The 20928-nt window shown below is 42.0% G+C and overlaps 1 long non-coding RNA gene across 1 annotated transcript; it reads right to left on the bottom strand.

Moving 5' to 3' along the window:
- Window positions 1-10136: 10136 nt before the first annotated feature.
- Window positions 10137-11511, bottom strand: LOC135971889 (uncharacterized). The gene is made up of 2 exons (XR_010588247.2): window positions 11374-11511; window positions 10137-11243 (listed from the first exon to the last, which is right to left on the bottom strand). It is a non-coding gene; the product is annotated as an uncharacterized lncRNA (long non-coding RNA).
- Window positions 11512-20928: the final 9417 nt, after the last annotated feature.

A 20928-nucleotide genomic window follows, 5' to 3' on the forward strand; every position in this document is an offset into this window, starting at 1 on the left:
GCCATGGTAAAGTGGCTGCTCAAATGTAAAACTGTCTACTCCCAAATCCATGTTTTTTTCATGATTCCAGAGAATACGGAGGAAGTAAAACCTCCTCAGAACCAATGTCCTTAGAAGGGAAGGTCCCTCATTACACTCTCTGACCCATGTAGGTGTGAAGGCATCAGGAAAGATCTGAGATTCCTCAAACCCAAGGATAACATTCCTACCAATTGAAAATTCCAGTCTCCAACATCACCATCTCCCGTCTAAACCTTACAAAATATCTACTCATTTTCATCTCCAATTTTTTTTATTTCATCTGGTAAAAAATGTATGGCAAAGTGTATCAATTGAGAATATCCTTCTTGTTAAATGCCACACTAACTTCCTGGGCACAATGCCCATCTTGGTTTAATTGATCTTTACTAATTAAGAGAGAGCTTTGTAAAGTACAGTTGTTACATTTAATTGATATGACCTATCCATCTGCTACTAGCACAAATATTTGTGACAGTGGAAAGAGTTGTCAGAGAGGAAACATCCCAGGGTTTTACTACCACTGCTAAAACCCAACATAACTTAATGCAAAGAAGTCTCATCCTGCCGTTCAGTCTTCCTGCTGCTTACATTTCAGTCCCAGGAGATTTGATGGGCCTAAGGGTGTATTAATCTGGGATCATTTGGTTGCAAGAAAGAGAAACACATTAAACTAGTTCATGGGAAATTGTGGGTTTGCTCTAAAAGAGTATCTTGTCAGTTTTCCTCCATAGAAACCTGATGGACTTAGAAAGCAGCAAGTGTCTGAAAGTTCTGTTACAAACAAAATGTTAATGAAATCAGACATCTCTGTGTAAAAGCTAAGGTGTAGCTGAGGGAAAGCAGTTGTTGGAAAGTGCTGAGTGGACTGGAAGGAAGAAGAGTGAAAATAAACTTACGATACCAAATGGGGGCCAGATGCAGTGGCTCACACCTGTCATCCCAGCAGTTTGGGAGGCCAAGGCGGGCAGATCACCTAAGGTCAGGAGTTCAAGACTAGCCTGGCCAACATGGTGAAACTCCGTCTCTACTAAAAATACAAAAACTAGCTGGGTGTGGTGGTGGGCACCTGTAATCCCAGCCATTCAGGAGGTTGAGGCAGGAGAATTGCTTGAACCCAGGAGGTAGAGGTTGCAGTGAGCCAAGACCACACCATTGCACTCCAGCCTGGGCAACAAGAGTGAGACTCCATCTCAAAAAAAAAAAAAAAAAGGGGGGGGGGGGAGAGAAGTGATGCCATCAATAATTAATGAAATGAGAAAGGTTAAACAGGTAACAATTAAGGAACAAAAATGGTGATATAACTGGAGAAGGAGGAGGGGGACTGGGAAGGTAGATCATGGTATGTATTGGTTAGCTACTGCTGCATAACAAACTACCCCAAAACTCAGTGGCTTGATACAATAATCATTTATGATTGTTCACCCATCTGCAGATGTGCTAGAATTCAGCTGATCTAGGCTGGGCTAGCCAGATTGCTTTGCTCCTTGTCTGCAAGTCTACAATTCACTGGGATGGTGTTGCCCTACATCTTCTATCCTTCTCCCAAGACCAGCAGGCTAGCCAGATGATGACAGAGGTACAACAGAACAGACCCTACCTACTACACAAGCATCTTTCTTTTTTCTTTCTTTCTTTCTTTCTTTCTTTCTTTCTTTCTTTCTTTCTTTCTTTCTTTCTTTCTTTCTTTCTTTCTTTTTCTTTCTTTCTTTCTTTCTTTCTTTCTTTCTTTCTTTCTTTTCCTTTCTTTCTCTCTCTCTCTCTCACTCTCTCTCTCTCTTTCTTTCTTTCTTCCTCTCTTTCTCTCTTTTTTGATGTAGTCTTGCTCTGTCACCGAGGCTGGAGTGCAATGGCACTATCTCAGCTCACTGCAACTTCTGCCTCCCAGGTTCAAGCAATTCTCCCACCTCAGGCTCCTGAGTATCTGGGATTACAGGTGTACACCACCACGCCCCACTAATTTTTTGTATTTTTAGTAGACATGGGGTCTCATCATGTTGGCTGGTCTCGAACTCCTGGCTTCAAGTGATCCGCCCACCTTGGCCTCCCAAAGTGCTGGAATTACAGGTGTGAGCCACTGTGCCCAGAACCACAAGCATTTTTCTAACCCCTACTTACATCATGCCTGCAAACATCCCATTATCCAAAGCACATGATATGGCTGAGCCCAAAGTGAAAAACAGGATATGTAAGTGGGCATAACTGCAAAGCCACAAGGAAATTCTCCTGGAGATGGGTGGGGGTGGGGTGAAGCCTTGGAACTAATGGGGGCAGGAAAGATGGGTGGTGGTACAGGTGAACTAAATTCTCATCAACCAAAGCAGAAGCCAATAGATTGTCTCCTATAGGGTTGGTGGTGTAGAGGACTGAAAATTAAAATAGAGATGTTTCCTTCTGAAGTGTAGCACTCAGAGAAGGAGGGGGAAGTTAATGTTTACAAACCTTTTATTTGTTCTTTGAATTTTTTTTTTTTTTTTTTTGAGACGGAGTCCTGCTCTGTCATGCGGGATGGAGTGCAGTGGCGCGATCTTGGCTCACTGCAACATCCACCTCCCTGGTTTAAGTGATTCTCCTGCCTCAGCCTCCCAAGTAACTGGGATTACAGTCACATGCCACCACGCCCACTTAATTTTTTTTTTTTTTGTATTTTTAGTAGAGATGGGGTTTCACAATGTTGGTCAAGCTGGTCTTGAACTCCTAACCTCGTGATCCTCCCATCTCGGCCTCCCAAAGTGCTGGGATTACAGGTATGAGCCACTGTGCCCAGCCCTGAATTTTTAAACTGTATATAATTATTAAAGATGTTTTTAAAATTAATTAAAAATTTAAAAACACACTGTTTTTAACTGTATATAATTATTAAAGATGTTTTAAAAACTAATTAAAAATTTAAAAACAGACACTGTCCACTATGTACAATACAGCAGATCAAAGACTGAAAAGGCACAATCTTCTCCCGTAAGGAATTCCCAGGATCATGAGGAAGATGGACTCTAAACAAAGAGCAGCAACATTGCGCCATTAAATAAGAGAGCACAGTGCTACTGCAGTGAAAAGGAGAAGGGCACTCAGTCCCCAGATTGATCAGGCAAGACAACAGAGGCAGAGACATTCAAACTGAGTCTTACAGTACAGGAGCCTGAGAACAGCTTCTTTCTCCTGCCCCAGATCTTTAGAAATGGAGAACCACTTGTTTAAGCCTATACCTACCCTAGATAGGAAAAAGGAGTGCCCTTGGTGGGTGGGTATATTAGTCCATTTTCGCACTGCGATAAAGAAATACTTGAGACTGGGAAATGTATAAAGAAAAGAGGTTTAATTGGCTCATGGTTCTGCAGGCTATATAGGAAGCATAGCGGCTTCCGCTTCTGGGGAGCCTTCAGGAAGCTTCCAATCACGGCAGAAGGTGAAGGGAGAGAGAGGCACTTCAAATGGCCGGAGCAGGAGGGAGACAGCAGGGAGGTACTACACACCTTTAAGCAACTGGATCTCGTGAGAATTCTGTCATGAATACAGCACCAAAGGAATGGTGCTAAACCATTTATGAAGGATCCACTCCTGTGATCCAGTCACCTTCCACCAGGCCCCACCTCCAACATTGGGGATTACAATTTGACATGAGATTTTTGCAGAGGCATACATCCAAACTACATCAGTGGATAACTATGGTAAATAGCCCAAATGCAAGGGGTATTCAAGTGAAGAAGACACCCACAGCCTGAAACGTACTCAGAAAGCTGCTGCAGCACTTATGGGCATATACCCCAAAGAATGGAAAGCAGGAATTCAAAGAGATACTTGTACACCTACGTTCATAACAGCCTTACTCACAATAGCCCACAGGGTGGAAGCAAACTAAGTGTCCACGAATAGAAGAATGGGTAAACCAAACATGGTACATGCATACAATGGACTATTATGCAGCTTAAGAAAGAAATAAATCCTGGCACAGCCTACCACATGGAAGAACCTTCGAGACATGATGCTAAGTGAAATAAGCCAGTCACAAAAGGACAAATGCTGTGTGATTTCACTTACATGAAGTACCTAGAGTAGTTGAATTCATAAGACAGAAAGTAGAAGGTGGTTTCCAGAGGCCTGGGGAGGGGAATGGAGAGTTATTGTCTAATGGGAATGGAGTTTCAGTTGGGAAAGATGAAAAAGTTTCAGAAATGGATGATGCTAATGGTGGCACAGCAATTAAAATGTACTTAATGCTACTAAACTGTATACTTTAAAATGGTTTAAATGGCAAATTTTATGTTTTATGTATCCTGCCACAATGAAAAAAAAGCGGGGGGGAAGGTAAGCTATGAGGAAGCTGGACGAGGGCTGTGGGGAGCTCGCAGCTGGGAGGCATGGTATACAAGCATGAGGGCACTGAGGGCATCTATTCTCGGGGATAACATGGAGCTTCCCAGGAGGGGCCTGGACAAGTCAACGTGCACCTCCTGCTGAGGCAGGGGAGTGTGGGCCGCTCCATTGGAACGGCAGCAAGATCCCATGCAGCTTATGAAGGAAAGAAATTCTGGCACAGGCTACCACATGGAAGGACCTTCAAGACATGATGCTAAGTGAAATAAGTAAGTCACAGAAGAACAAATACTGTGTGATTTCACTTACATGAAGTACCTGGAGTATTCAAATTCGTAAAACAGAAAGTAAAAGGTGGTTTCCAGAGGCCTGGGGAGGAGAATGGGGAGCAAGATCCCATTCATGTAAGGGAGATAAAACACTAAGCAAGACTATGCTCCGATAGGAACACTTATCAGGGGAACCTACCCCCAATACTTCAATGTAGGTTCTTTCTATTTTTCCATAAGTGTCCATCAGCTGAGAAATAAAGAGAAAGAGTACAAACAGAGGAATTTTACAGCTGGCCTGCCCGGGGTGACATCACATATTGATAGGACCATGATGCCCCCCTGAGCATCAAACCAGCAAGTTTTTTACTAAGGGTTTCAAAAGGGGAGGGGGTGTAAGAACAGGGAGTAGATCACATGATTCAAAGGACAAAAAGGGGAACTACTGATAAGGGTCCAACAAAGATCACAAGGCAAAGGGCAAAAGCAGAACTACTGATAAGGGTCTATGTTCAGCAGTGCACGTATTGTCTTGATAAACATCTTAAACAACAGAAAACAGGGTTCAAGAGCAGAGAACCAGTCTGACCACAAATTTACCAGGGCAGAGTTTTTCCCCACCCTAATAAACCTGAGGGTACTGCAGGAGACCAGGGCGTATCTCAGTCCTTATCTCAACTGCATAAGACAGACACTAGCAGAGTGGTCATTTATAGACCTCCCCCCAGAATGCATTCCTTTCCCAGGGTATTAATATTCCTTGCTAGGAAAAGAATTTAGCAATATCATCCCTACTTGCACATCCGTTTATAGGCTCTCTGCAAGAAGAAAAATATGGCTCTTTTTGCCTGACCCCACAGACAGTCAGACCACATGGTTGTCTTCTCTTGTTCCCTAAAAATCACTGTTATTCTGTTGTTATTCAAGGTGCACTGATTTCATATTGTTCAAACACACATGTTTTACAATCAATTCATACAGTTAACACAACTATCACAGTGGTCCTGAGGTGACGTACATCCTCAGTTTACAAAGATAACAGGATTAACAGATTAAAGGAAGACAGGCATAAGAAATTATAAAAGTATTATTTGGGAACTGATAAATGTCCATATTAAAATGAAATCTTCACAATTTATGTTTCTCTGCTGTGGCTCCAGCCGGTGCCTCTGTTCGGGGTCCCTGACTTCCTGCAACATCTCTCCCTTTCTTTTATATAAATGTGCCATGGTGATGAAGGCTTGTTCGTTCTCTCAGTTTTGATGAAGGATTCTTTGACTTGTCGGGCACACTAAAAACAAGCCGGTAGAAACATGATTCAAAATTTACTACAGTGGAGCCCTCAATAGACTTAATCCAAGTAGTGGGGTTTAGTCCAGAAAGACTTTCTGCCACCTGATCTAACGCCTCAGCTCCAGGCACAATGGATAAATGAGCTTGAGAGGCTTCAAAAATGTGTTTCTTTAATTTAGTTATGTCCAAGGATAAACTATCTTCCCTACCCAGAAAGTGTCCTTTGACCATCTCCCATGAATCATCAGTCTTGTTGTGGGAATATGGTGTCATACAGAAATCAGAAGTATTCCAATTGCACTGTATTTGCATGCGATGTTCTAGACTCATCAGCCAATCTCCAAGCCAAATAACAGACTGTCTTAAATCATTAATCTGATTAGCTAATTTTTGATCAATGCCTTGTTGAGAATTCCACATTTGGGTGGAATTGGCTTGCCAATCATTAACAAAATGAGCCGTTTGAATAGATTGGTGTAATGCCACTCCAGCAGTGGTGGCCAGCGCAGTGACTGTAATTAGGCCCATGATCACAGCGATTAAAGTGAAAACAAATCTCTTAGATCTTTTGAGAATTCATTGTAACACTTCATTAAATTAAATGCATTGAGGGGGAAGATTCCCAAGGTCTGGGTAAAGTTACCGGTATCCAGATTCCTTCTCCAGCTCGAACCAACGTTATACTTTTCCTGGAGTCAAAACGGGAGTTAACACAAGTGTATAAATGACAATTAATGCATTGGACAGTTTGATTGTTAGTCCAAATTTTGATATTTCCCACTAACGGCATGTAAGGAGGCTTAGCACAACTCTGTATAGGAATAGTCAGGTTGGTGGTAAACAAAGCAGAATGTTTGAATCGATGTTGATACTGAGGGAGAAGAGTGGCAGTGGCAACGCCTGACGTTCTCTGCCATAAAGAAGCAATCCGAGGTGCCCAGGGATGCTGAAGGGCTAGAGAGGGATACCTGGGTGGAGAAGAATTATCATAATGCAAACTAGAGTCCCACAATGGGGGCTTGGCATCAAAAAGAGGAAAAGGGTTCAAAGGGGATTTATCATGGGATTCAGAATCACGAATGTGAGGAGCGGTAGTGGGGACAACAGACAGAAAAGTTTCCCCTTCCCATACTTGCAGTCCGGACATGATAATAGCCAATTTCCAAAGTTCTGAGTGTTCTGGGCACAGAATGGAGAATATCACACGAGGCTTCAGGGGGTAATGTCCTTATCTTCCCATTTTAAGGGAAAGAACAAGCTGAACCACCTATGCAAAGTAGGATGATGATCCTCGTCCTCCCAATAAGAAATAAAATAAGTAGCCTCCAGGCATTCCCTTCCACTAGAGGAGCAATTGTTTTTTAAATAGCCCTTTGGTGCCCAGTCTATTACTAAACCATATGAGTCATTTTTTAATACTACTGCATGTGAGTTAACACAATCTTCCCAAATTAAAGTTTTAGATGGGCCCTCAAAATTTTTAGGACATGGTTTTCCTACAGGTTTATATTGAAAGTATGGGGTATCTCCTATTACTCCCCTTTTTATTTGTCTTAAAGGAGAAAGGGAGAGGCCAGAGACCAAATGTCCCCATTCTCCTGTGGCTAATCTCTCCGGAAGATAAGCAGCCCAGAGTTGAGTTTCTAGATGGATACCACCAGGTGCATGTCCAAGGCACAGAGGAAGGTATTTATAACCCATAGTAACATTAAATGCAGTGCCTTCTTCTCCTGGTTGAGTGGGGCAAAGGTCATCTGTAGCTCCAGACATCCACACACCATCGTTAGTATAGATTTTCACAGGAGTATCCATCCAGGTGAGAAGTTGAATAAGTGGAGGAAAAGGCACATAAGCCCAATAAGAATAATTTGTGTAGCAGGTAAATCAGTTTGGGGGAAACTGGTGAGACATAAAGTATAAGGAGGAGAATTATAAATAAAACCTATAGTAAGCAAGATCCAATGCTGAAGGAGGAAGGAAGAGAAGAACAGGAGGATGTTATTTTCAGGCTAATAGAAATGGTGAGATTTTTAGGTTCATAAGGAGAAAAAGAAAGGGAATTAGGAGAAGTGGGATTAGTTAGAGGGGTCTCCACTGCCATTAGTGAGGATTGAACCAGACTCATTTTGATTTGGTGTGCCAGTTTCTGAGGAGTTGGCACAGATCTCACCACATATGAGGGTGGTCTCTGATGTGGACATCTCTTCCCTGTGGTTTTCATTGTCAGTATTCACACGAAGTTTAAGTCTCCTAGTGGGCACCCAGACAGGGTATTGATGATCTCCTGGTGAAACACAAGCATACCCTCTTCCCCATGTTATAATTTTTCCAGGTTCCTAGGTATTGGTTTGGGAGTTTTTCCATAACAATGTCTTGCCTTCATTTAGGGAGAATTTTTTGCCTGTATAATGGCGGTCAGTTGCAGTCAGAGTATTGTCTTTAGGAACACTTAGAAAGTTTAAACAATGCTAAATGTAATTGAGGTAAATTTTGTCATTGGATGGAACACATGGCTATTTTACACTCATGGTTCGCATTCTCAAAAGCTAATATACAAAGGAGAATACCTTGAATGCACTCATCAGAGACAGATTTTTTCAACAGCATCTAGTAATGTAGCCAAAAAATCAGGATATAATTCATTGTGACCCTGTTTAACAGTAGTAAAAGAAACAGGAGCTTGGCCTGGGACGTGTAATTTATCCTAAGCTCTCATACATACCTTTGTTACTTGTTCCATGGTGAGAGCATCAAAGCCTAATTGAGTGGTAGTATCAGAGAAATTATCAGAGTCTGTGAGCTGAGCCTGAGTAATTGGAATGCCATCAGCCTGATTTAGCTGAGCCTGCAGACGGGCCTCCTCTGACCACCAGGTATGGAACTGTAAATGCTGAGATGGAGTTAGAACAGCTTTTGACAAAAGGTCCCAGTCTAAAGGAGGCAAAATGACCTCAGTACGAAGAGTCTGTAATACCATTTTAACACATGGAGAAGTAGGACCATACTTAGTACAAGCATCCTTGAATTCTTTTAAAAAGGTAAGACTGAGTGGCGCATATTGATGCATTTGTACCCCTTCAGCATTGGGAGGTTCCAGCATCACTGGATAAGCCTACGCCTCTAATCCACTTGTTTCTTTGTTGTGGTGTAATAAGCGTTGCACAGAAGTTTCAAAAACAGGCACATGAGATGGACTTGGCACAGAAGTGACAGGAAAAGTATGCGTAGATAAGGGAAACTGAGGTTGAGGAGGTCAGACCGGTATGAGAGTGTGAGAAAGGGGCATTGGGGGAGCAGAAGAGGCAGAAGCATGCTGGTGATTATTGTCCCAATCCTGTGCAACCAGAGTGGCAGGGGCATCCATGCATGAAGAAGGGTACAGAGAAGCAGTTTGGGTGGATGGCAAAGTGACCAGTTCAGGGACTGAAATGACAGGAGGGTGAGGGGCTGCGGTGGATGGGGGAGGGCCTGCAGAATTACAGGTAAATTGTAGTTTGGTCCCAGAGCCATTAGATGGCTCCAAAGGCAAAGACTGCAAAGGTTTGGAGAGGGAAGAGTTAGCATAGATATTGTCCCGGGCTGTCCAAGTCGGGACTGTGAGTACTACAAATACCAGCTCTTTGTGAAAAGAAATAAGATCATCAGAGGGTGACATTAAGCCAAAATCACTGGAGTTAAATATTGAATCCTCAACATCATCAGGTTGGGGAGGAGTAGGCGAAGGGAGAGGCTGAGCAGATAACCAAGGCGGAGCGGGAGAGGAAAGCTGAGGAAGAGGTAGAGGGTCACCAGATTCAGAAAACTGTGGTAACTGCAGGGGGTCACGGGATTGGTATGTCATTAGGATGGCACGTACCAAGGCCCAATCACCTCAAACAGTGATGGGAACATAATTCCCTGTTGGGACCAGTTCCCAGAATTTTGCACGAACACGATCCCATAGTTCCACATCTAATGTTCTCTTTTCAGGAAACTAAAGACAGTGTTCCTCCACTGCCCTGAATAGGGTGACCATATTTTCCATGGGCGCTCGAACTCCTCCCTGTTTTAACAAGAGTTTAATATAGCAGAGATAAGTATAATGTTTAGACTCCATGTGACCCATAGTTACCCGGGACAATACACAGATGACTCACCAATCATCAGGGAGCCGAACAAGCATTTCTGTGAACCAGCCTGATGCACCTACCAAAGGGAATCAGGTTCCCACATGCACTCAGGAAAAAGAAAACCACGCAGGCATGCCAGACATTGGGAGAACCCACTCCCAATATTTCAACATAGGTTCTTTCTATTTTCCATACATGTCAGCTGGCTGAGAAATAAAGAGAAAGAGTACAAAGAGAGGAATTTTTTTTTTACAGCTGGGCCACCGGAGGTGACATCACATATTGGTAGGACCGTGATGCCCCCCGAGCCTCAAACCAGCGAGTCGTTTGTTAAGGATTCCAAAAGGGAGGGGCTGTAAGAACAGGGAGTAGATCACATGATTCAAAGGACAAAAAGGGGAACTACTGATAAGGGTCCAACAAAGATCACAAGGCAAAGGGCAAAAGCAGAACTACTGATAAGGGTCTATGTTCAGCAGTGCACGTATTGTCTTGATAAACATCTTAAACAACAGAAAACAGGGTTCAAGAGCAGAGAACCAGTCTGACCACAAATTTACCAGGGCAGAATTTTTCTCCACCCTAATAAACCTGAGGGTACTGCAGGATACCAGGGCGTATCTCAGTCCTTATCTCAACTGCATAAGACAGACACTACCGGAGTGGTCGTGTATAGACCTCCCCTCAGAATGCATTCCTTTCCCAGGGTATTAATATTAATATTCCTTGCTAGAAAAAGAATTTAGTGATATCTTCCCTACTTGCACATCCATTTATAGGCTCTTTGCAAGAAGAAAAATATGGCTCTTTTTGCCCAACCCCGCAGGTAGTCAGACCTTATGGCTGTCTTCTCTTGTTCCCTAAAAATTACTGTTATTCTGTTCTTATTCAAGGGTGCACTGATTTCATATTGTTCAAACACACATGTTTTACAATCAATTTGTACAGTTAACACAACTATCACAGTGGTCCTGAGGTGACGTACATCCTCAGCTTACAAAGATAACATGATTAACAGATTAAAGGAAGACAGGCATAAGAAATTATAAAGGTATTATTTGGGAACTGATAAATGTCCATATTAAAATGAAATCTTCACAATTTATGATCCTCTGCTGTGGTTCCAGCCGGTCCCTCCATTTAGGGTCCCTGACTTCCTGCAACGGTCACTCATTTTTCCTAGAAGAAGATCTGGAAGCGTACCCCTGACTGTGGCTGTCTTTGGGGAAAGGCTTGAAACCTGTAGTAAAAGAAGTGATTAGCATTACCTGAATGTTTGGATTTTTTAACACTAAGAATGTATTTGGGCATTCATATAAGAATAACTTAAGTTTAAATGAGAAAAGTTGACTAGGTGCAGTGGCTCTCACCTGTAATCCCTGTGCTTTGGGAGGGTGAGACAGGAGGATTCCTTGGGCAAGATAGCAAGACTTTGTCTCTACAAAAATAAAAAGTAATTAGCCGGATGTGGTGGCCTATGTCTGTAGTCCCACCTACTTGGGAGGTTGAGATGGGAGGATTGCTTAAGCCCAGATTTTCAAGGCTGCAGCGAGCTGTGATCTCACTACTGCATGCCAGCCTGGGCAACAGAGTAAGACCCTGTCTCCAAAAAAAAAAAAAAGAGAGAGAAAAGGATGGCACAATAGTTTCTTAGTCTTAACCACATACATTAACAAAAATAGTAGGGTCTATTTTATTTGACAACATCCATCCACCAAAAGTTCAAGTTCTATTGGTTTTCATATACTTAAAAAAAAATTTCCCTTGGAAAGTTCACCTTGACATATCTTGGGGGAACATGGAATGTGGAGAATCGTTTCTGTTGCTCTCCCCCACCCCACCCCATGCCAACATCCTGCATCTCTGTGCTGAACATCAGGGAGCCGCTAGCCTTGTCAGCCTTCACATTAGGCCTGCCCCGTCCCTGCTGCAGATCAGCAGCCTGTCTCGACTTGTTGGAACTCCCCCTTGGTGTGTTGGAGACATTGAGACATTGTGAGAAAAGTGTGGAACCAGGAGTCAAGGAAGTTTCAGTCCTGGCTTGGGCTACTTATTGTTCAAAATTGGCTTTTCATTTAAATGTCTGTGTTTCTGTTTCCTTGTTTGAAAAATGTTATAGTATATGGCTATCGTAAGGTTGTTGCAAAAACTCAAAGGAGAACACAGACATTTAAGATAGTCTGCTTGGGCCGGCATGGCGGCTCACGCCTGTAATCTCAGCACTTTGCGGGGCTGAGGTGGGAGGATTTCTCGAACCCAGGAAGAGGCTAGGCTACACTGAGCCATGTTCATGCCACTGCACCCCAGCCTGGAGTCTGGGTAACAAAGCAAGACTTTATCTCAAAAAAAAAAAAAAAAAAAAAGACTTTTTGTCTTCTAAGTTCTGGGATACATGTGCAGAACCTGCATGTTTGTTACATAGGTATACATGTGCTATGGTGGTTTGCTGTACCTATCAACCTGTTGTCTGGGTTTTAAGCCCCGTATGCATTAAGTATTTGTCCTAATGCTCTCCCTCCCCTTGCCCCCTACCCCACAACATGCCCCAGTGTGTGATGTTCCCCTCCCTGTGTTCATGTGTTCTCATTGTTCAACTCCCGCGTTTGAGTGAGAACAGGCAGTGTCTGGTTTTCTGTTCCCGTGTTAGTGTGCTGAGAATGATGGTTTCCAGCTTCATCCATGAACCTGCAAAGGACATGAACTCATCCTTATAAAGGACATGAACTCATTTTGTCTTTGGGAAATAAATATTGAAGATTAGCCTCAAATGGACAGTGGTTTGGATGTGATACTTGCATCTCCAACTAAGTTGTAAACTTATCCAAGCCATTGTCCACCGCGGCTCCCACAAAGCTTTCAGACTTGTCTTCGCTGGTGATCTTGCTTTGGTGTGCTATGAAAGGCTGTCCCAGCAGATGGCAGAAGAGAACTGAGTCAGGAAAAACCAGCATGGGCATTTCAGTGTGAACTGGGTAAAGCCTCTGCACCTTAATGTCCCTGCCGCAGTAGCTCTACACATTGACTTCACAATTGCTACTGAAATTCCCTAATAAAGGTGGGTCAGCAAAGGCATGAGGGTTATCACTCTACCCAGACACCACGTCACTGAGACTCACTTAGGAAGAATATTCATTTCCTGAGTACTTCCGTAGTACTGGAAATGGGGATGAATACAAAACAGTCCCTGTCCCCCCCGAGTTCACAGTCCATCTGAGATCAAATAAGGACAGAACAGTTTGCATTTTGCCGGGTTGTCCTCTAATAACAATAATTTCCTGAATGTTTTCAGGTTGCCTGCTTTAGCCATGTGTTCTTCTCTGGCCACTTCTCTCCAGCCCCAGCCTCAAGTCCAACTCATCATCTCTGGCCTGGGCCAGCGCAACAACTTCCTAAGGGAGCTGCCTCTGCTCTTATCCACCTCCAATTTATTCTCACAGTATAGACAAGGTAATCTTTTAAAAATGCAAATGCAATTACAGTGTGCACCACCTACTCAAAAGATCTAATGGCTTTGTATTGACCTCATAATAATACCACTACCCTTAATCTTACTTACAAGGCTTTTTGTGATCTGATCCCTGTTTTTCTTCTAACTTATCTCACCCTGTCCTCCGGCAATCAACTCAAGAGACTGACTTTCAGTTTCCCATATGATTTTTATCCCCTCCTGGATTTACCCAAATTGCTTTTCTCTTTACCTACAATGCCTTAAAACTAAAACTCACTCCCTCCCATCTACCCATCCTCCTTAACTTGGCTAACTAGTATTTATTCTTCAGCTCCCAGGTTAGATGTCCTTTCTTGTGGGAAACTATCCCTGACAGTACAAGGCTGGGCCGAATAACCTTCCTGGGTACTCCAGAGCACCCTCTGCTTCCATTCCCCTCGCATTTACCATATTTCTTCATAATGAGTTTGCATATCTTCCCCTGTCTACTGTAAGCTCCTGGCACATGAGGACCTCCTCTCACACAGCAATGTATCGCCATTTCTTGACACAATTCTTGGTACAGAGCAGCACTTGATCAAAACTTACCAAGTAAATGAATAAATAAAACATAAAACACAATTGATACCATCCAAGAAGTCACAAAATTCTTGGGCACAAGGTCTTAGGAGAGTAGATCATTCTGTGTGTATCAGCCATATCTTTTTTTTTTTTTGAGATGGAGTCTCACTCTGTCACTCAGGCTGCAGTGCAGTGGCACAATCTCAGCTCACTGCAACCTCCGCCTCCTGGGTTCAAGCGATTCTCCTGCTTCAACCTCCTGAGCAGCTGGGACTACAGCCACACCGCATCACACCCAGCTAGTTTTTGAATTTTAAGTAGAGATGGGGTTTCACCATGTTGGCCAAATTGGTCTTGAACTTCTGACCTCGTGACCTGCCTGCCTTGGCCTTCCGGTGTGCTGGGATTACAGGACCACCATGCCTGGCCAGTCATATCCATTTTCATCAAGATGTTGTCAACCATATGCTCTCGAACCAAGTTGTTACCAGGCGTGGTGGTTCACACCTGTAACCTCAGCACTTTGGAAGGCCAAGACAGGAGGATTGCTTGGGCTCATGAGTTCAAGACCAGCCTGGGCAACATAGGGAGATCCCATCTCTACAAATATAATTTAAAAATACTAGCTGGATGAGGTAGCATGCACCTGTGGTCCCAGCTACTCAGGTGGCTGAGGCAGGAGAATCATTTGAGCCCAGGAGGTTGAGGCTGCAGTGAGCCATGATTGCACCACTGAACTCCAACCTGAGCGACAGAGCAAGATCCTGTCTCAAAATAACAAAACAAAGACAGGTCATTATTGTTTTATGCAAACAGGCTTTGAACTTGGAGCAAGTCACCTAGTCAATCTTCTCATCCACAGCAAAGGAGTTCTGACACAAACAAACAAAAGCAATTTTTACTTTTCACAGTGTTTCTTGTGTCATCCCAGATGGTTAAAATGAAAAGGCTTTAATGAAGGGACTATTCACAGATTTTCTGGACTGGATAAGGTAACAAACAAGGTATGGTAGGACACCTAGAGACTAGCAGTGCTGAGAAGCTATTACCACCCTCCCCACTTCCAGGGCCTATTGAGACAAGGGAAAGAAACACTTATCAGAGCCCAGTGAGTAAGAGTGGTACCTGGGATGCAGCTACAGCCAGATATAGCATGCCAAAGCAGGAAGAGAGCTGGCAAGAGCTACCCCGACCTCTGTTTGAATCCCACCCTCCCATCTTCCCACAGAGCCTCCCACTGGCTGAACCTGAAAGCCAGCTGGGAAGAAAGCCTGGACAGTGCAGTCCACTGGACTTAGCAGAGCAGGGTAGAGCATGAAACTGGGAGGGACCCTAGGCGCACAAATAACCAGCATCAGACATTATCCATTGTCTTCCTGCTATGATAGATGAGGACTCAGCTCCCTTACCCGCCCCCACCCCCAATATAGTTCTGGCACTATTTTTGGAAGCTGTATTTTAATAAGCACCTCAGCCAGCACCTGTGAGAGCAGGACTGCATCATCTCTATGTCCTTAGAAAAATGTAATTAAGAAATAGAAAATACAGATATTTAATTATTAAATACTTTAAATGCACAGAAAAATCCAGAAATAAATATAACAGACACCCATTTGTGGTATCTGTAACACATTAACTTTTAGTTATGTGTTGTTTCAGAGTTGTTATTTTTTGTTTTTTCAAAGAAAAAATTGCAGATACAGTTAAGATCACTCTCATAGGCCAGGTGCAGTGGCTCATGCCTATAATCCCAGCAGTTAGGGAGGCCGAGGCAGGCAGATCACTTGAGGCTGGGAGTTCAAGACCAGCCTGGCCAACATGGTGAAACCCTGTCTTCACTAAAAAAAAAAAAAAAAATACAAAATTTAGCCCGGAGTGGTGGCACACACCTGTAATCCCAGTTACTTGGGAGGCTGAGGCATGAGAATCACTTGAACTTGGGAGGTGGAGGTTGCAGTGAACTGAGATTGTGCCACTGCACTCCAGCCGGGGCAATGGTGTAAGACCCTGTCTCAAAAAAAAAAAAAAAAAAATTTACTCTCATCTCTTTCTCCCATTCCTCCCTTCACTCATCTTCAGAAATAAACGCTATCATTAACTTGGTGTGTATTCTTCCATGTATAATTTTGCTACATATATTTGTATCTATAAACAATATATAACATTTTTTATGTCATTTTTAAATTTTACAAACTGGTCCTTTACTATGATATCCTTTTGCATCTTATTTTATAAACGCAGTACAATGTATCCGAGACTTGTTTGTGTTGATACATATAGATCTGATTAGTTTGTTTTGACTTGTACATGATTTTCTATTTTATAGATACTTATATGCCCTGTGATTGCCAATATAGTAAAATGTATTTTCCCTATTTGTTTCGTGTATTTCTACTTATGCTGTTGGTTTCCTAGCCCTTTTTTGGAAAAGCAAGGATATCTTCTTTTCTTTATTCCCTCTATTTTCCCCTAACCATTTAAGAAGTTATAGATTTTTTTTTTCTTATCTTAAATTTTAGAATGGACTTGGTGGCTCATGCCTCTAACCCAGCACTTTGGGAGGCGGAGATGGGCAGATGGTTTGAGACCAGGAGTTCGAGACCAGTGTGAGCAACATGACAAAACCCCATCTCTACAAAAAAATACAAAAATTAGCTGGGCGTGGTGGTGCACACCTGTAGTCCCAGCTACTCAGGAGGCTGAGGCAGGAGAATCTCTTAAGCCTTACAGGCTGCAGTGAGCCAAAATCTCACCACTGCACTCCAGCCTGGGCAACAGAGCAAGATCCTGTCTCTAAATAAATAAATAAATAAATAAATAAATAAATAATAACACAAATTTAAAAATAAAAATTATCTTAAAATTTTAACATGCATTAATTACAAAGAAAATATTAGGATATTAGAATGTTTTAGTTCTGCAGCTGGGTGCGGTGGCTCATGACTGTAATACCATCACTTTGGGAGGCTGAGGCAGGTGGATCATTTGAGGTCAGGAGTTCAAGACCAGCCTGACCAACATGGTGAAAGCTCATCTCTACTAAAAACACAAAAAATTAGCCGGGCATGGTGGTGGGTGCCTGTAATCACAGCTACTCAGGAGGTTGAGGCAGGAGAACCGCTTGAACCCAGGAGGCAGAGGTTTGCAGTGAGCCTAGATTGCACCACTGCACTCCAGCCTGGGCGACAAGAGCAAGACTCTAACTCAAAAAAAAAAAAAAAAAATTTATTTCTGAACCACTTGAGGATATGGTATGCCTACTGTGCTCTTTACCCCTAAATACTTCAGTGTGCATTTCCTAAGAGTACAGACACTCTCTTGTATAACCCTCAGCTCAGTTATCAACTTTAATAAATTTAACAACAATACATTTTTATTAATCTTCCATTCTTCTCCTGGTTTCTTCAATCGGCCTGGTAATGTCCTTTATCACATTCTTCCCCGATCTCCCCACCTCAAGTACACAACCCAATCTCTTCTCAGATATTGCATTTAGTTGTTATATATTTTAAGCCTTCCTGAATCTGGACTATTTATGTAGCTTTTGACTTTTATTACACTGACAGTTTTATTATACTCCTTTCCCCCAAATTTTTAAATACAATGTTTCTCATTTTGTTTGTCTGATATTTCTTTATTAGATTCGGGTTATTCATTTTTGCCCAGAATATCACATAGGTGATGTTGGATCCTCAGAGTATCACAAATTTAGAGCCACATGATATTCTCGGAGGGGTTGCGGGGGGCACGCAGGAATTTATAAAATGTATTCTCTTTGTGATTTTACCTAAATGTTTATTTTTTCTTAGTTGTGACTTGTTATGATTCCCCAATCTGAAGATTTTTATGTGTGTGTGTGTATATATATATATACACACACATATACATATATATATATTTTTTGAGATGTTCTCTCACTCTGTCACCTAGGCTGGGGTGCAGTGGCAGGATCTCTGCTCACTGGAACCTCCACCTCCCAGGTTCAAGCCATTCTCCTGCCTCAGCCTCCTGAGTAGCTGGGATTACAGGTGCGTGCCACCATGCCTGGCTAATTTTTGTATTTTTAATAGAGATGGGTTTTCACTGTGTTGGCCAGGCTGGTCTTGAACTCCTGGCCTCAGGTGATCCACCCGCCTTGGCCTCCCAAAGTGCTGGGATCACAGGGGTGAACCACTGCACCTGACCTGAAGATTCGTATTTAACCAGTGTTTTCATTAAGCAGGACCCAAAGGAATATAAGAAAAAAGAAAACTTACTTTATTATTTCTCCCCACTCCTTCAAACTTTCTCTGCAGTTTCTTCCCTATTCCTGCATAAAATCTCAAATAACCTAATAATTACATAATTTGGGAGTAGTCCAATGTAATATGAATAATATAAATTTACATTATATCAAATCTTCCTTTCCACAGCTCTAAAAACAGGCATCTTGGCCTATCATTAGTGAAAGTGCAGCTCAGAGTACAGCCATCACCTGTCACTCTGTTGTCAGGCAGGAACAGCTCCAACCACGGCCTCCTGATTTTAGACTTTTCAGGTATGAGTCATAGAGCTGCCCTAGACCCTCCAACTTCAGAAGACAAATGTCAAGCTAGCCAGGGAGTATCAGTGAAATCACTTTCTTCTGACTTAAAATGACTCCTGCTCTTCCTCCACAACTGTCATAAGAACATAGTACATCAGTAAAACAAACTTCTTAAAATTCCATCCAGGCGACCCATACTAGATGACCTCAAAGATTTCTTCCACCTTCACGTGTTATGACCGGATGAGAAAAAAGAAAAGTAGGGAACATTTGTGTTTCTTTAAAACAATTCCCTAGTCTGGTACGTAAGTATGTTGCCTCTTCCATCAGAAGGTTTAATTTTTAATAATCTAAGCTATGGTAAGAATTTCAATAATTCAAATAAACTTTCAGGTGAAAGAATATGGGACGAGAACAGGCTGAAGTTCCCCTTTCATTTTCCCCAAAGCCTATTATCATGCTCACAGCACCAGCCATGTGGCTTGCTCATCATACTTAAAGACAGCGGCGTTCCAGAAGGTTTTGGAGTAGTCTCTGGTTCTCCAGTCTATGCCCAGTAAGCTCATCAGGAATCAAAACTCCTCAAAATTAGCCTGATTTGCTCATTCCACAATGCATACATGTATCAACATATCACATTATACCCTACAAATATGTACAATTATCATTTGTCAATTAAAAATAAAGCCCAAAAAAAGGAAGAAAAATAAACACTCTAGTTCTTACAGCTGTTCTCTCAGTGGTCCAGACACTGTGGGCCACCTCTAAATTTCCTCATATATTCCTATGAAATAATGTTAAGTGAAGAAAATAGAAGAGGCACCAAGACAGAAAAACAGGCCAAGAGAACAGAATAAAAAGCCTAAAAACACTGGGGAAAGAAAACACAATTGAAAATATAGTACCAGGACAATTGGCTTCATGAAGAAAATGATAAATGAGACCCTATCTCACGTGTAACAACTTGCAAATGTGAAAAACAACACTTCTAGCACTTTGGGAAGAAAATAGAGGAAAATGTAATTTTATGATATTACAGCAAAAAAGCACTTCATAAGGCGGCAAAAACACAAAGAGAACAATTGTTCAATTTTACAAATTAAAATTCTAATATCTGTATAAAAAAAGGAGCTCATAACAAAAATAAAAGACCAGCCACAGATAAGAATATCTAATCAACTGGGATGAAGAAATCTTACAAAATAATAGGAAAAAGACAAACAATGCAATTAAAAATGGGCAAATAATATGATCATGGAATTTACATAAACGGAAACGTAAATGTCCAATAAAGATACAAAAAGATATTCAGGGCTGGGCACAGTGGCTCATGCCTATAATCCCAGCACTTTGGAAGGTCAAGGTGAGCAGATCACTTGAGACCAGGAGTTCGAGACCAGCCTGGCCAATATGGCAAAACCCTGTCTCTATACTAAAAATATAAAAGAAATTAGCCAGGCGTGGTGGCGGATGCCAGTAATCCCAGCTTCTTGGGAGGCTGAGGCATGAAAATTGCTTGAACCAGAGAGGTGGAGGTTGCAGTGAGCTGAGATGGCACCACTGCAGTCCGACGTGGGTGACAGAGCAAGACTCTGTCTCAAAAAAATAAAAATAAATAAAAAATAAAATGTTCAGGGAAAATGTAAATTAAAACAACAATAATTTTACACCTATAATTTAGCAGCAATTAAGAGTCTGATAAGACTAAGTGTTTATGAAAATGTCATGAATTAGAAATTATTATTCACTGCTAGTGGAGGTGTAAATCAGTTTAACCACTTTAATGAACAATTTGGCAATAGTAATATTGAAAATTCCTTTTTCTTGTGGGGCATGGTGGTCACACCTATAATCCTAGCACTTTGAGAGGCAGAGGCAGACGGATCAGTTGAGGTCAGGAGTTTGCGATCAGCCTGGCCAACCTGGTGAGACCTCATTTTTACTAAAAATACAAAAATTACGCAGGTGAGGTGGCAGGCACATATAATCCCAGCTACTTAGGAGGCTGAGGCAGAAGAATTACTTGAACCGCGAGGTGGAGGTTGCAGTGGAGAGGAGATGACACCACTGCTCTCCAGCCTGGGTGACAGACTGAGACTCTTCTAAAAAAAAAAATTGCTTTTTCTCAACTCAGAATTGCACACTGAGGAATATATTATGAAACTCACATGTTCACAATGTCATGTGTAAATATGTTTATTGCAGCATTGTTTATAATAATAAAAACTAAAACCAGTTTTTCTATCATTTGGGGAATAAGTAAACTATATAATGGGATACCACCCAGTAAAAATTAATGAATGCTAATTTTTAATTTTAAAAAGTAAATTTAAAAAAGGATACATGATGCCATTTATATACATTTAAAAACAAAAGCAATCCCATTGCTTC

The sequence above is a fragment of the Macaca fascicularis genome, chromosome 7 (genome assembly GCF_037993035.2).
Source record: "Macaca fascicularis isolate 582-1 chromosome 7, T2T-MFA8v1.1".
In the NCBI taxonomy this organism is placed as follows: domain Eukaryota; kingdom Metazoa; phylum Chordata; class Mammalia; order Primates; family Cercopithecidae; genus Macaca; species Macaca fascicularis.